At 44.8% G+C, this 13,843-nt stretch overlaps 1 long non-coding RNA gene across 1 annotated transcript; it reads right to left on the bottom strand.

The window, feature by feature from the left end:
* Positions 1-2,932: 2,932 nt before the first annotated feature.
* On the bottom strand, positions 2,933-12,486 carry LOC138643548 (uncharacterized). The gene is made up of 3 exons (XR_011314177.1): positions 12,273-12,486; positions 6,602-6,790; positions 2,933-3,042 (listed from the first exon to the last, which is right to left on the bottom strand). It is a non-coding gene; the product is annotated as an uncharacterized lncRNA (long non-coding RNA).
* Positions 12,487-13,843: the final 1,357 nt, after the last annotated feature.

The raw sequence follows: 13,843 nt of genomic DNA, 5'->3' as shown, positions 1-13,843 counted from the left end.
TCTAGGTACGCCCCTGCTTATTACAGTAAAGAGGCACTCACAGTCAATATTATAAGGAGGCACAATGGGAGGATCGTTATCATTAAGGGGAAAGTAGAGAGGCATTCTTATTATATAAAAAAAAAAGCCCGGGGGGTGTTTTTATTATTATTATTATTATTATTATTATTATTATAAGGAGGTACAGAGTTATTATTATAAGGGGTCAAGAGGAATTATTATAAGGCAGTACAAGTTGTGGTTTGTGTAGAGGTGATAAAATGTGAGTAAATTCCTGGAATAGCAGTAAACTAAAATATCTGCGTGCTACATTTTGCAGGGATGAGTTATGGATGGAAGCAGAGGTCAGGGCAGTCTGGACCGAATACGAAAGGAAAAGGAAAATTAAAGACAACAATCGGCGAGACGTCCCTGGTGAGAACCTGCACAGTATACACAGATATGGTCTGCAGAGCCTTCTAATATACACATTGGTTTGTTTTGAGGTTTTTAAGATGGCACGGTTTTTGTCTCCGTTTTTAAGTATAATATTGGGTGTATCAATATGGTGTGATTTTTAGAGCATTTTTGCTGCAAAACCTCGACAAAAAACATGCAAAAAAAAAAAACACTTGTATTGTTGCAGCTTACAGAAAATGTGCCATTTAAATTGAACTTACATATTACATTACATATAGATTTTTCTCAGTACATTTACATAGATGAGGACCCACAAATGGCAGGGAAGTCCTCACCTTCCCTTCTAGCTATAGGGGACCATTCACTTCTTGTAAGTAAGATAATGAGCGCCATCTGGTGGCCTCGGTTAGGACCAGTCATTTCTGATTGTAGCTGGTCACCGACCTGAGCATCCTAAGGTGGCAATGCACTGACGTGCCAGCCTGTGACCAGCCCCTCTCTAGAATGCTCTGATATTTTCTATCCCATATCACTCACATACGTCTCTTTCAACTGTGCCGTTCTCTATCACATTACCGTAGGCAAAAGAAAAGTAATACTTTCCAGTATCGAGTCCTGACATCCAGCCTCTATGAACTATCCTCTCCTATCTTATGGGTGAAAAAAAGTGAAAAAATGGCAAGTATTATCTGAACCTTCTTTTAGGGTATGTGCACACATCAGGAATCTTCGCATAAAATTTCCTGACAAAAAAACGGACGTTTTTCTTGCATTTTTTTGTGCGGATTTTTCGCGGTTTTTTTTTTCCCGGAGCTTCCCAATGCATTAAATAGCGGAAAATCCACCCCCCCCCAAAAAAAAAAATCAGCAAAATTAATGAACATGCTGCATTTTTTTTCCGTGATGCGTTTTTAGCATGGAAAAAACGCAACATGTGCACAAAAATTGCGGAATGCATTAAAAATGATGGGATGCATAATGTATGCGTTTTTTTAAGCATTTTTGCTGTGGAAAACCACCGAAAAAATGGGCAGAAAAATCCGGAACGTGTGCACATAGCCTAAGGGTTTGATTGTAAGGCTATGTGCACACATTCAGGATTTCTTGCAGAAATTTCCTGAGAAAAACCTGAAATTTTCTGCAAGAAATCTGCATGCGTTTTTTGCGCGTTTTTTACTGCGTTTTTTTTTAGGATTTTTCCAGACATTTACCAATGCATTATATAGTGGGAAATCAGCAAAATTAATGAACATGCTGCGCTTTTTACCGCGATGCGTTTTTTTCATGGAAAAAAACGCATCATGTGCACAAAAATTGCGGAATTTCTTCTAAATGATGGAATGCATAATGTATGCTGTTTTTTTGTGGTTTTATAGCGTTTTTATAGCGAAAAAACCGCAAAAAAAGCGAAAAATCAGCAACGTGTGCACACAGCCTTAAACAACAGCTGAGAATAATCTCCAAATACAACAGAGCTACAATGAGAAATTACCAGCCCTAAAGAGGACCTTTCAACACATTTTTCACGTTGAACTGGACACACAATGTAAAAGTGGCTTCAGTGTGGAACAAAACATTTAATTTTTAATTTAGCCTCTGTTGCAAAGATATTAGCAATCAAAGTATTTGGTACCTAAGCAGTCAATGTTCGTTAAGTCCAATTGGGTGTTATCAGACAAGGGAAGGGTCAATACAGCAGAGGTGCAGTGCTCTGAGAAGAGGAGAGCTGATAGATGGGTTTGTAATGTGGCACAGCTAAGCTCAGCTGTGCTGCTCCTTCCCCACATTGACTGCAGGGATGTTATCTAAAAGGTGTTTGTCATCTGTACTCTGGCATTTTCTAATCATGTAGGAGGTGAGACCAGGAGATCAGAGCTGTAGCCTTGCATCTCACACACTGAGAAATCTACTCTGAGGTATGGTGGGGGCGTATTATTTCTCTACTCTGTTTTTTTCTGCCTGCTTATGATTGGGCAACTCATACAGGGAGAAGTAGTACACGCCCACAGTGAAAACTGTCAGATAACACCCACTTGGACTTTACAAAAGTTAACTCATTAGGCGGCAAATACTTTGATTGCTAATATTTCCACAAGAGAGGTGAAATTTGAAGAAAAAAACCCCAAAACATAATAGTGGCTGCAGAGGGGAATAAAATATTGCATGTCCAGTCCAACCTGAAAAATTTGGTGAAAACAAAAGTCCTCATTAATAAACGCTGATAGAAGCAGTTTTGCTCTGCGTGTCCACCAGATGGCACTCAATAATCACATTACCTGCAGACTCCTAAATTAACCAGACCCTTTACAAGACAATTAATTTAGACATTACTCTTCAACCAGTCTGGGGTAAGATGAAGACTGCCTGACCAGAGCTTCATCTCACCCCAGACTGGTGGAAGGGGGGTGTCTAAATTAATAGTCTTGTAAAGGGTTTGGTTAAATTAGGAGTCTTTTTTGGAGTCTGATAAATTTAGGGGAACTGGGACGGAGCCTGATAAATTTGGGGGCATGAGCTTGCCTTTTCTGTTGCCAGGAGAAGTCATCATAGAGGTCTGGGCCAGGTAGAGAATGGAGACCTTGTCGCTGCAGTAAGGGAGCGCTCCCGAGTCCTTTTCTACATTTGTTTAGTCGATTTCGAAGCCTGAAGTGGGTAAAAGAAGGTAAAAAGGATGGCTCATTTGCACAAAATATCATTTTGATGACGTTTTGAACCCTTTTTTCGACAGGTTCCAGATGCAATCTGCCTGAAAATGACGCCATGTGTTCACTCCCTAACATTGAGCCACAGGCAGCACTGCTGGGCCTAAGATACATTTCTCCGCCTAATTATGGCATTCTTTCTCTTACTTAGCATAATGTTCTGGTATCTAAGATACATCTCTGTATACCACTACATAAGAGGGTCAACAAAAAAAAACAAAAAAAGCTGAAAAGATAAAATTCAGATTTTTTTTTTTTTACAAAACCTGGAAAAAACAAAAACAAACAAAAAAAAAGTATAATAATCAGATTTTTCTATACATTTTTTCACCAAACAGTAAATAACATCGACATACATGGTATTTTTGTAAATGTGACAACCTGTATAATAAACTCAACATATTATCTATGATGACAGGTAAATGGCGAAATAAAAATGAGGCAATTTTTTTTTTTTTTTTAATATAACTAATTTTAAAAATTAACACAAATTTACATATATATATGTATGTATATATATATATATATATATATATATATATATATATATATATATATATATATATATATATATATATATATATATATATATATATATATATATGTATGTATGTATATATATATATATATATATATATATATATATATATATATATATATATATATATATATATATATATATATATATAGTAATATGACATTTAACTATTTCCAGACCACCCGTAGGCTTTCAATGACCGGACGGTCTGAATGTTGCTCCACAATAATATTCTAAAACTTTAAGAATCCGCAGGAGGTTGTCAGCTGCAGGAGCCCCACATAGAAAAGGCAGAGACGGTTTATTACTATCTCTGCCTTCCTAAATGCTGTACACACAGAACCGAATGAGCGCAGTGCAAGATAAATGAAGAAAAATATAAGAAAAAAAAAAACAGGAAAAATAAAATGAGATTAAACAGTTGCTAATCATGGAATTCTTAAGAAAAGGGGGACACAATTAATTATTTTTCTTTTATGTAATCATAAAAAATAGAAATCAGACAAGTTTTCACTTTTATTTTTATTTCCATCCCCCCCAATATTGGCAATAAAAAAAAAGGACAAAAATTAGGCTAAAAAAAAAATTATGAAAAAAAAAAAAAAAAAAAGAGGGAAAAATTATTTGAATAATATGTAAAAAACAACAACACACAACTGTGCCCGGTCTTGAACTGCTTGGGACCAACCAAAAAATCTAAAGCTAGTCTCTTCAACCACAAGACCTCAAGTAACAAAGTTTATGCAAAAAAAAAAAAAAGTTATGGTTGTTTTGGTTAGGGTTTTGTGGGAAGGTAAAAAGAATATATTGTTCTGGTCAAATGAACAAAACCAAAAAGGTTCTAACAGTAAAGAAATGAGAAACTTTTCCAGCGTGCAGCAGCTGCCCCTGCATTATTCAGGGTGCTTGGCATTCATTCTTAGAAATGATAGGAAAATATCAGAGATAAGCGAATTGATGAGTAGGGACGGTTACGGATTGTGACCTGGGCGCCCCCATTATTCTCCTACTCAAGGGTCAGAAATCAGTTGTGATGACTCCGCAACCAGCAGGTGGCAGCATCACTAGAGACCCTAATGGGGAGTATAGCATAAACGGACAATGTGGCACTAACTCTGGAGGAAAGCGCTGTATTATAAGGTTATTGGGGGTTATACATGTCTATAATGGCTGCAGCATGCACCTTTGTTGCAGATTGTCCTTATGCATGGGGAGTAGCGACTTACATCAATGTGGCTCTATCACCACATTTTACAATACAAAGCGTATACATTATTAAATAGATATTTTAGACAGGACAAAGCTGGTGTACTTACTATGAAAATCAATTTCAGGAGGACTTTATAATCACAATATTAAAGCGAGCATTTTATGAGTCCAGCTAAAGAATGAGAGGTGATCAGTCCAAGTGTATTCAGTCTCTGGCCGCCCAGCTTGACAGCTATACAGTCTACATCAAGATCAACCCGAGACCTACAGCTTGTACTGAGTTATATGAGATCTCAGTAGCTGCAGCAGAGAGGAGGAACACTGAGGAGCAGTTACACAGGCTAAATGGGTGGAGATTCTACAACAGCAGAGAGTACGGACACTGAGGAGAGGTCACAGGCTATATGGATGGAGATTTTACAGCAGCAGAGAGGAGGAACACTGAGGAGACGTCACAGGCTAAATGGGTGGAGATTCTACAGCAGCAGAGAGGAGGGACACTGAGGAGAGGTCACACAGGCTAAATGGGTGGAGATTCTACAGCAGCAGAGAGGAGGGACACTGAGGAGAGGTCACAGGCTAAATGGATGGAGATTCTACAGCAGCAGAGAGGAGGGACACTGAGGAGAGGTCACTCAGGCTAAATGGATGGAGATTCTACAGCAGCAGAGAGGAGGGACACTGAGGAGAGGTCACTCAGGCTAAATGGGTGGAGATTCTACAGCAGCAGAGAGGAGGGACACTAAGGAGACGTCACTCAGGCTAAATAGATGGAGATTTTACAGCAGCAGAGAGGAGGGACACTGAGGAGACGTCACTCAGGCTAAATGGGTGGAGATTCTACAGCAGCAGAGAGGAGGGACACTGAGGAGAGGTCACTCAGGCTAAATGGGTGGAGATTCTACAGCAGCAGAGAGGAGGGACACTAAGGAGATGTCACTCAGGTCAGGCTAAATGGATGGAGATTTTACAGCAGCAGAGAGGAGGGACACTGAGGAGAGGTCACTCAGGCTAAATGGATGGAGATTCTACAGCAGCAGAGAGGAGGGACACTGAGGAGAGGTCACTCAGGCTAAATGGGTGGAGATTCTACAGCAGCAGAGAGGAGGGACACTAAGGAGATGTCACTCAGGCTAAATGGATGGAGATTTTACAGCAGCAGAGAGGAGGGACACTGAGGAGACGTCACTCAGGTAAGTCAGGCAAAAATTCAGCAGCAGAGACACTTAGGAGCTGTTGATCAGGAAAGCTGATGGAAATTCAGCAGCAACAGTGTGGAAGGACATTGAGAAGTTGTCAATTGGATTACAAGAGTGGAGATTGAGTTAAAATGTTCATTTTCATAGTAAGTACAACAGCACTAACGGGTATTAAATCTAACATTGTATAGTTTATATTGTGAATGTAAACAATATTATCTGTGATCACTCATATCCAGAAAAAAAAAAGAAATCTATTACTGTATTTACATAAAATTCCAAAGTTTAAGAATTTTTATAAAATAGATAATAAAAATGTATTTAAAACAAGGACACCTCAAAAGGACCCTACCACTGCTGCAAAAAGTTCTACTGCTAGACCCAGAAAAATGGATAGAAGATCACAGAAATTCATACATAGTATATTGTCGGCGCAAAAAGATGGCATGTGCTATGTCTCTACCTCTTTTCCACAGTTTACTGTATCAGGTCTCATTAATAAACCCACTTCTCTCCTAAATAAATAGTAAATAATTGTATTGCGAGTTATTTACCTGGTCATAAGTAATTTGCTGAGGGCCAAAAAGAAATCAAGCAGATCTGGATGGTTCCGTTACCCGTGTTTCGCCATCGTGGCTTCTTCCTGGGGTCATGCAGATTTGTGCCCTGTATATGCCGCTTGTCCTGTTCAGCATTTTTCCTCAATCTTTCCTCTTTTGATTATTACACTGTTGATTTTCTACCTGTAAAATAGGGATTTTTGTGTTACTCACCGTAAAATCCTTTTCTCCGAGATGCTCATTGGGGGACACAGGACTGTGGGTGTATGCTTCTGCCGCCAGGAGGCTGACACTAAGTAAACTTAAAAAAAAAAAAAAGTTAGCTCCTCCTCCATCGTATACACCCTGACACTGGCTACCAGAGACTCCAGTTTGGTGTAAAAAGCAGTAGAACAAAACTCAACAGATAATATAACAGCATAAATACAGAAAATTTTATGTCTAGAAAAGATTCTGACTAACGCAATCAGATATAACAAAAGCAGCCATAAGGCTACCAGGGAGGGAGCTGTGTCCCCCAATGAGCGTCTCGGAGAAAAGGATTTTACGGTGAGTAACACAAAAATCCCTATTTCTCCTTCGCCTCATTGGGGGACACAGGACTGTGGGATGTCCTAAAGCAGTCCCTGGGTGGGAAAAAAATAACTCACCAGTAAAAGACCTCCATATATTGGTTGTCTATAAATGCGCCACTGCCGCTTGAAGAATTCTTCTACCCAGACTTGCATCTGCAGAGGTCTGGGAGTGGACATTATAATGTTTGACAAACGTATGCAGACTAGACCAGGTCGCAGCCTTGCAAACCTGTTCTGCTGAAGCCTGGTGCCGAATGGCCCAGGAGGCCCCCACTGCTCTAGTCGAATGGGCCTTAATTCCATCCGGAACCGTCATGCCCATGGTGCGATAAGACTCCTGAATGGTCGCTCTTATCCACCTGGCCAGGGTAGATTTTGAAGCCGCGCATCCCTTCCTGCGACCCTGCGGAAGGACAAACAGAGCATCTGTCTGGCGAAAAGGAGCCGTTCGGGAAACGTACCTCCTCAGAGCCCTCACCAGATCAACGTATGGAGAGCTTTTTCTACACGGTGCGTAGGTGCCGGACAAAAAGAGGGCAGAACAATATCTTCATTGATGTGAAATGATGAAACAACCTTCGGCAAAAAAGACGGTGCTGGTCTGAGCACTACCTTGTCCTGATGAAAACGCAAAAAAGGGAGGCCGACAAGAAAGGGCTGCCAGCTCCGATACCCGTCTTATGGACATTATGGCCACTACAAATACGACTTTCCAAGAAAGAAACATCAAAGAAACATCTTGAAGAGGCTCAAAAGGAGCGTCCTGTAAAGCCTTTAAGACCAGATTAAGGTCCCAAGCTTCCAAAGGAGTCTTATAAGGAGGAACCTTATGAGCGACTCCCTGGAAAAAAGTCCTGACTTGACGATTAGGAGCAATCTTGCGCTGAAAAAGGACTGATAAAGCCGAAACCTGCCTTTTAAGGGTACTCGGAGCAAGCCCAGAATCCAGGCCTGTTTGAAGGAAGGCTAGAATGTTAGGAACGGAAAAACGCAGAGGAGGCAGCCCGCGCTCTCTGCACCAGGAAAGGAACACCTCCCAAGTGCGATAATAAATCTTGGACGAGACGGACTTACGTGCACTGATCATGGTATCAGCCACTTCTTGAGAAAAACCTGCCCGAGTTAAAACCCAAGATTCAATGGCAAAGGCCGTCAAACGTAGGACCTCTGAGTTCTGGTGGTAGATCGGCCCTTGAGATAGAAGATCCGGCCGATCGGGGAGCCGCCAAGGAACCCCGGCGAGAAGTTGTACCAGGTCTGCATACCAGGTCCGTCGTGGCCAATCTGGAGCGATCAGGATGGCCGGCACTCTCTCTGATTTGATCTTCTTGAATACCCTCGGTAGCAGAGCCAGAGGAGGGAATAGATAAGAGAGATAAAACTGGTTCCACGACATAACCAGCGCATCCACGGCAATTGCCTGGGGGTCTCGGTACCGAGAGACAAACCTGGGAACCTTGGCATTCATCCTGGACGCCATTAGATCCACGTCCGGAGTCCCCCAGAGATGGCATATCTGCAAAAACACCTCGGGATGGAGAGACCATTCCCCGGAGGCTAGGCCCTGACTGCTTAGAAGATCTGCCGCCCAGTTTTCCTCGCCCGGAATGTGGACTGCTGAGATTACAGAGCGATTTTTCTCCGCCCAGAGTAGAATTTGTTTTACCACCTGCATGGCTGCCTTGCTGCGGGTGCCCCCCTGGTGATTGATGTAGGCTACCGCCGTGGCGTTGTCCGATTGTATCCGGACAGGACGACCTGCCAGAAGATGGTGGAAATGTAACAAGGCTAGTCGAACTGCTCGAATCTCTAAGATATTGATGGGGAGATCTGATTCCCGAGGAGACCAGCGTCCCTGAGCTGTGTGTTGAAAAAACACCGCTCCCCAACCCAGGAGACTGGCATCTGTGGAAACCACTAGCCAATTGGTTGGGGAAAAGGGCTTCCCCCTGAGTAGAGATGAGCTGTTTAGCCACCAAGAGAGGGCCTGCCTGACCTGGAGAGACAACCGAAACCTGCGGTTGAGGGAGAGAGGATTTTTGTTCCACACCGATAGGATTGCTTGTTGGAGGGGTCGAAGATGAAACTGCGCAAAAGGAACCGCCTCTATAGTAGCAACCATCTTTCCTAACACCCTCATGCCAGACCGAATCGTATGAGGGCATGGTTGTTGAAGATTCCTCACTTCCCGCCGAAGGGCTAGGACCTTGTCCTGGGGAAGGATTGATAGGGCTTGAGAGGTGTCGAAGATCATGCCTAAAAATGAGATCTTTCGAGACGGCTGTAGGGATGACTTCCTTAAATTTACCAGCCACCCTAAGCGAGAAAGGGTGTCCAGAGTGATGCTGACATTTTATGAACACCCTGGGAGCGGAAGCCAGCCCGAAGGGTAATGCCGTGAACTGGAAGTGTAGATTGTTTACGGCAAACCGGAGAAATCTTTGATGAGGCGGAAAGATGGGAATATGCAGATAAGCATCCTGAATGTCTACTGAGGCCAAAAACTCTCCTTTTTCCACTCCGAAAGTGACGAACGCAGACAAACTTGTTTAAAAGTTTTAAATCTAGAATAGGCCGTACCGCTCCGTCCTTTTTGGGGACTACAAAAAGATTGGAATAAAAACCCCGAAACCTTTCCTCCCTTGGGACAGGAGAAATTACACCGCTGAGATGAAGGGACTCTATGGAGTTGTACAGGTCTTGTCGGAGGGACTCGGACTTGGGAAGACGGGATGGGAAAAAACCGGGGAGGAGGTAGACGGACCAGCTCTATCTTGTAACCTGAAGATACGAGCTCCCCCACCCACCGGTCGTGGACTACTTGAAGCCAGACCTGGTGAAATAAAAGTAGACGTCCGCCTACTCTGCTGGAGGTACTCCGAGGAGGCCTCCAGTCACTTGGCTGAAAATCTTTGAGTCCTAGATCCTCTGGATCTGGTAGACTGGGAACGCATTCTTCCCCCCTGGTTGGCCGAATAGGGCATCCGAACGTCTCGGTCCTGATTGGGTCGACCTTGCGCAGCAGAACTCGATGCTGGAGCCCATCTAGCATTGCGGAAGGGTCTGAAACGTGCTTGAAATTGGCGGCGAAAAGGCTGTCTAATCCTCTGCTGGGGAAGAAACTTACTCTTCCCTCCTGTGGAATCCGAAATCAGCTGATCCAGTTTTTCACCGAACAAGCGGCCACCCTGAAACGGAAGAGTTGTAAGCGATTTTTTAGAGGTAGAGTCCGCCCGCCCTCCTAATAGCAATAGCATTAGCCGCGGCTGCAGAGGCACAATCTGCAGCATCCAAAGATGCATTAATCAGATAACTACCAGCCAGTGCTATCTGAGATGACATTTCCGCCAATTCTGCTGACAAATCGCTTTCTTGACGAGCCCTTGATAAAGACTCTGACCAAGACATCATATCCTTAGCAACCCAGGTTGCCGCGAAAGAAGGGAAAAGCGCCGAACTTGATGCCTCGAAAACGGAGCGAGCCAAGCTTTCAATAAGACGATTCGTAGGATCCTTAATAGCTGAGCCATTAGGGAGCGATAATAAAGTGTTAGAAGCTAAACGGGACACCGGAGGATCCACAGCAGGATTTTCCGCCCAATTACTACAAAGTTTAGTAGCAAGGGGGTACCTAGCTTTCAGAGCCCTCAGCCCTGAAAAACGTTTGTCCGGGTGCTCCCGGTTGCGGCGAATCAGATCCTCAAATTCCGGATGCGAGGCAAATACCCTATGGGTCCGTTTTGCCCGCTTAAATGTGACCTTATGATCTGAGGATGAGGCGAGCTCGTCCTCTATCCCCAGGGACTGATTGACAGCCTCAATGAGGCTATCTACCGACTCCTGAAATCCAGGACTCTCAAAATTAAGGGACCCTTCAGACTCATAGTCTGTCTCAACTTCTCCGCTCTCTGCAGGGGAAGGAGATCGAGATACAGAGCTCCAGGATGCAGAAGCACCTGAGGGCCTGTGTGACGCAGTGCGAATCCGCTTTCCACGCGTCTGTCTAGTGCGAGCGCGACCCCTGCAGGCCGAAGGCTCCTGAGACCCTGCTCCGAGACAGATGGACTGCCAGCCCCGACCGCCGGGGACTGAAGGGATTTGATTGCTTCAGAGAGGGACGCCATGGATTGCGACAAGGACGTGACCCATTCTGGCGGAGCTGCCCCAGAATCTTGAGGGGCAGGAGCCGGAGGGATTGCTGGGGAGCTGGCAGGGGGGGGGGGCTCCTGGGCGCGTTCAGATTCACAGGCCTCGCAGCGGCGATTACTCTGGGCATGCGGGAAAGGGGCACGACAATCTACACAACCGGTAAATAGAACCGTGTGAGATTTAACTCTTCTAGACATAATTATCCGTAAAGCTCTACCCAGGGACAGAGACTGGGACAAAAAAAATACTGCTACAGCAGGTGGAGGTAGAAGCACCTACCCCAGTCCTGTGCCCCCAAGGTTGTAGCAACGGATCCAGACGCACGCTGCCCTCTTCAGAGCCTGGGCTGATAGGGAGCGGTACCGCCATACAGCGCTACGGCCTGTAGTAGGCCTAACGCCGGGAACTCAATTTTTTTTCCCCCCAGAGAGGAAAGGCGGAAACCGGAAGTGGACGCGCCGGAAGGGGAGGAGCCAAATGACGCGGTCTGCTGGACGGAAGCCCGGGCCCTGTGCTGCCCGGCCCACACCAGGAGAAGACAGAGCGGCACAGCCGCACTCTAGCGCCGCACACCGGAGCGCCGCGGCGCCGCCGCCGCAACGCAGGACTGGCCGCATATCAGCGCCAGCCGCCAGGACAATGGCGTCGGAAATGCCACGCTGCAGCACCGCAGCACAGCCACCGGACCTGGCGCATGGAGAAACCAGAAGCGTCAGGTAATTCAAAATCAATAGCGCCCTGCCAGGAGCCCCCCAGCGCCCCAGCAGAGGGGGAAAGCCAAAAAGAAAAGACGGTGCAGGAACCCTATCTCCGTTATCTGCCAGGATAAGGAGAGGGACCGTCCACCACCCCATCTATCACCGCAGCAGAGTCGGGGTGTAGAAAACCTGGGGGGAAACACGGACGACTACGGGCACCTGTACAGCCCAGGGTCTCAATACCTTAGGGTGGTCAGGGCCAAGTCCGGTGAAGAATCCCACGTAGCGGGAAAGGATACGTGGACATGGAATCACACGTGCTTGCCCGTTGATGGTTTTGGGGAGATCGGACCCTCAAAAGGATCCGTCGCCCCTTCAATTCATCGCGTTGAAAAAATGGAGTCCAAGAGAAAGGACTCAGAGGTGTGCCTCCTTGAGACACTAAGCATAAACTGGAGTCTCTGGTAGCCAGTGTCAGGGTGTATACGATGGAAGAGGAGCTAACTTTTTTTTTTTTAAGTTTACTTAGTGTCAGCCTCCTGGCGGCAGAAGCATACACAGTCCTGTGTCCCCCAATGAGGCGAAGGAGAAAGGTAGAAAGGAAGATCCGCAGCATAGCAGATGTATACATAGTGGTGAGAATAAATGTAATCTGAAATATTTGTGCAATGTTATCTCCGGAGGGTGATTGTATTCGGAGAAAGAAGAAGCCGCACAGGTCTAACACGCTGCGCTGGTCGCCGGCACGGATTCATCTGTCTTTCTGCTGAAAACCTGGGAATTAGGTAATGATTTGCAGATGGAACATTTAGGAACATGAAAACTTCATCCAGAACAGATGTCGGCACCTGAAAGTTTTATTTTACCCACTTACATAGCGCCTTTAATTCCACAGCACTTTACAAACATTATTTCTACAGTTACCGGAGGAGTGAAGGCCCTGCTCGCAAGAGCTTATAATCTACGAGGTAGGACAGATACTGGAAAAGAGGTAATTTCAGGTAAATTGACAGTGACAGCTGGGTTGAAGGAGGTGTGAGGGAATAGGGTCATTGGTGTAGGTTGCAGGGCAAGAATATGTAGTTTTGAAGGTCGAAAGGTTTGGGAGTGAAGGGGATTGTCAAAAATGTCATGACGGATAAGTTGATTTTTTTTTTCTCTCAAAGATAGGTGGCCAGATAGTCAGCGCGGAGGTTGTTGACAATGACTTGTACTATAGGGCTCAGGAGGAAGTGGAAAGTTTCAAAGAGTTGTTTTGGATTGTCAGATAGTGATGTGATGAGGGCAGTGAAGTCGCTTGTTTGGCCAGATGGAGAGCAAAGTTATAAGTTTTGAGTATGAACTTGTAGTGGATAAAGTCTTCTGCTGAGTAATTTTTTCCACTGACTCTCAGCTCGGTGAAAACATGTTTGCAGCATGTGACAGTGATGCCATCGTCTTTTTTTGGGTCTTTCCGCGTGTAGCAGGCGCTGCTTCATTCAAGGCATTTTTCCAATGTCTTATTATAATGTGACTGCTAACTCTGGCCAGGAGAGGGATGAGATTGGAACTAAAAGGTGACTGTAGGTTGTGAATCGATACGTGAAAAATATAGCTCTCCATATAACAAAGTGGTGACAGACTGCTGGATCCAGGTTTCAGTGAGAACCAGAAGATTAAAGGAAGAAGTCTTGGATGAAAGGGAGTTTGTTGCACACAGAGAGGGAAAACCAGAGAGCACAAGTAAAAGAGAAAGGAGAAGGCAAGCAAGTAATGTTGATAAGACTAGCAGGGTTTCTATGTGCAGCGGGAAGAGAGTTATATTTTTCCTAGTG

This window comes from Ranitomeya imitator, chromosome 6, assembly GCF_032444005.1.
Source record: "Ranitomeya imitator isolate aRanImi1 chromosome 6, aRanImi1.pri, whole genome shotgun sequence".
NCBI classification, from domain to species: Eukaryota; Metazoa; Chordata; class Amphibia; order Anura; family Dendrobatidae; genus Ranitomeya; species Ranitomeya imitator.
The sequence above is the reverse complement of the archived record's forward strand: the minus strand, read 5'-3'. Positions and strand labels throughout refer to the sequence as shown.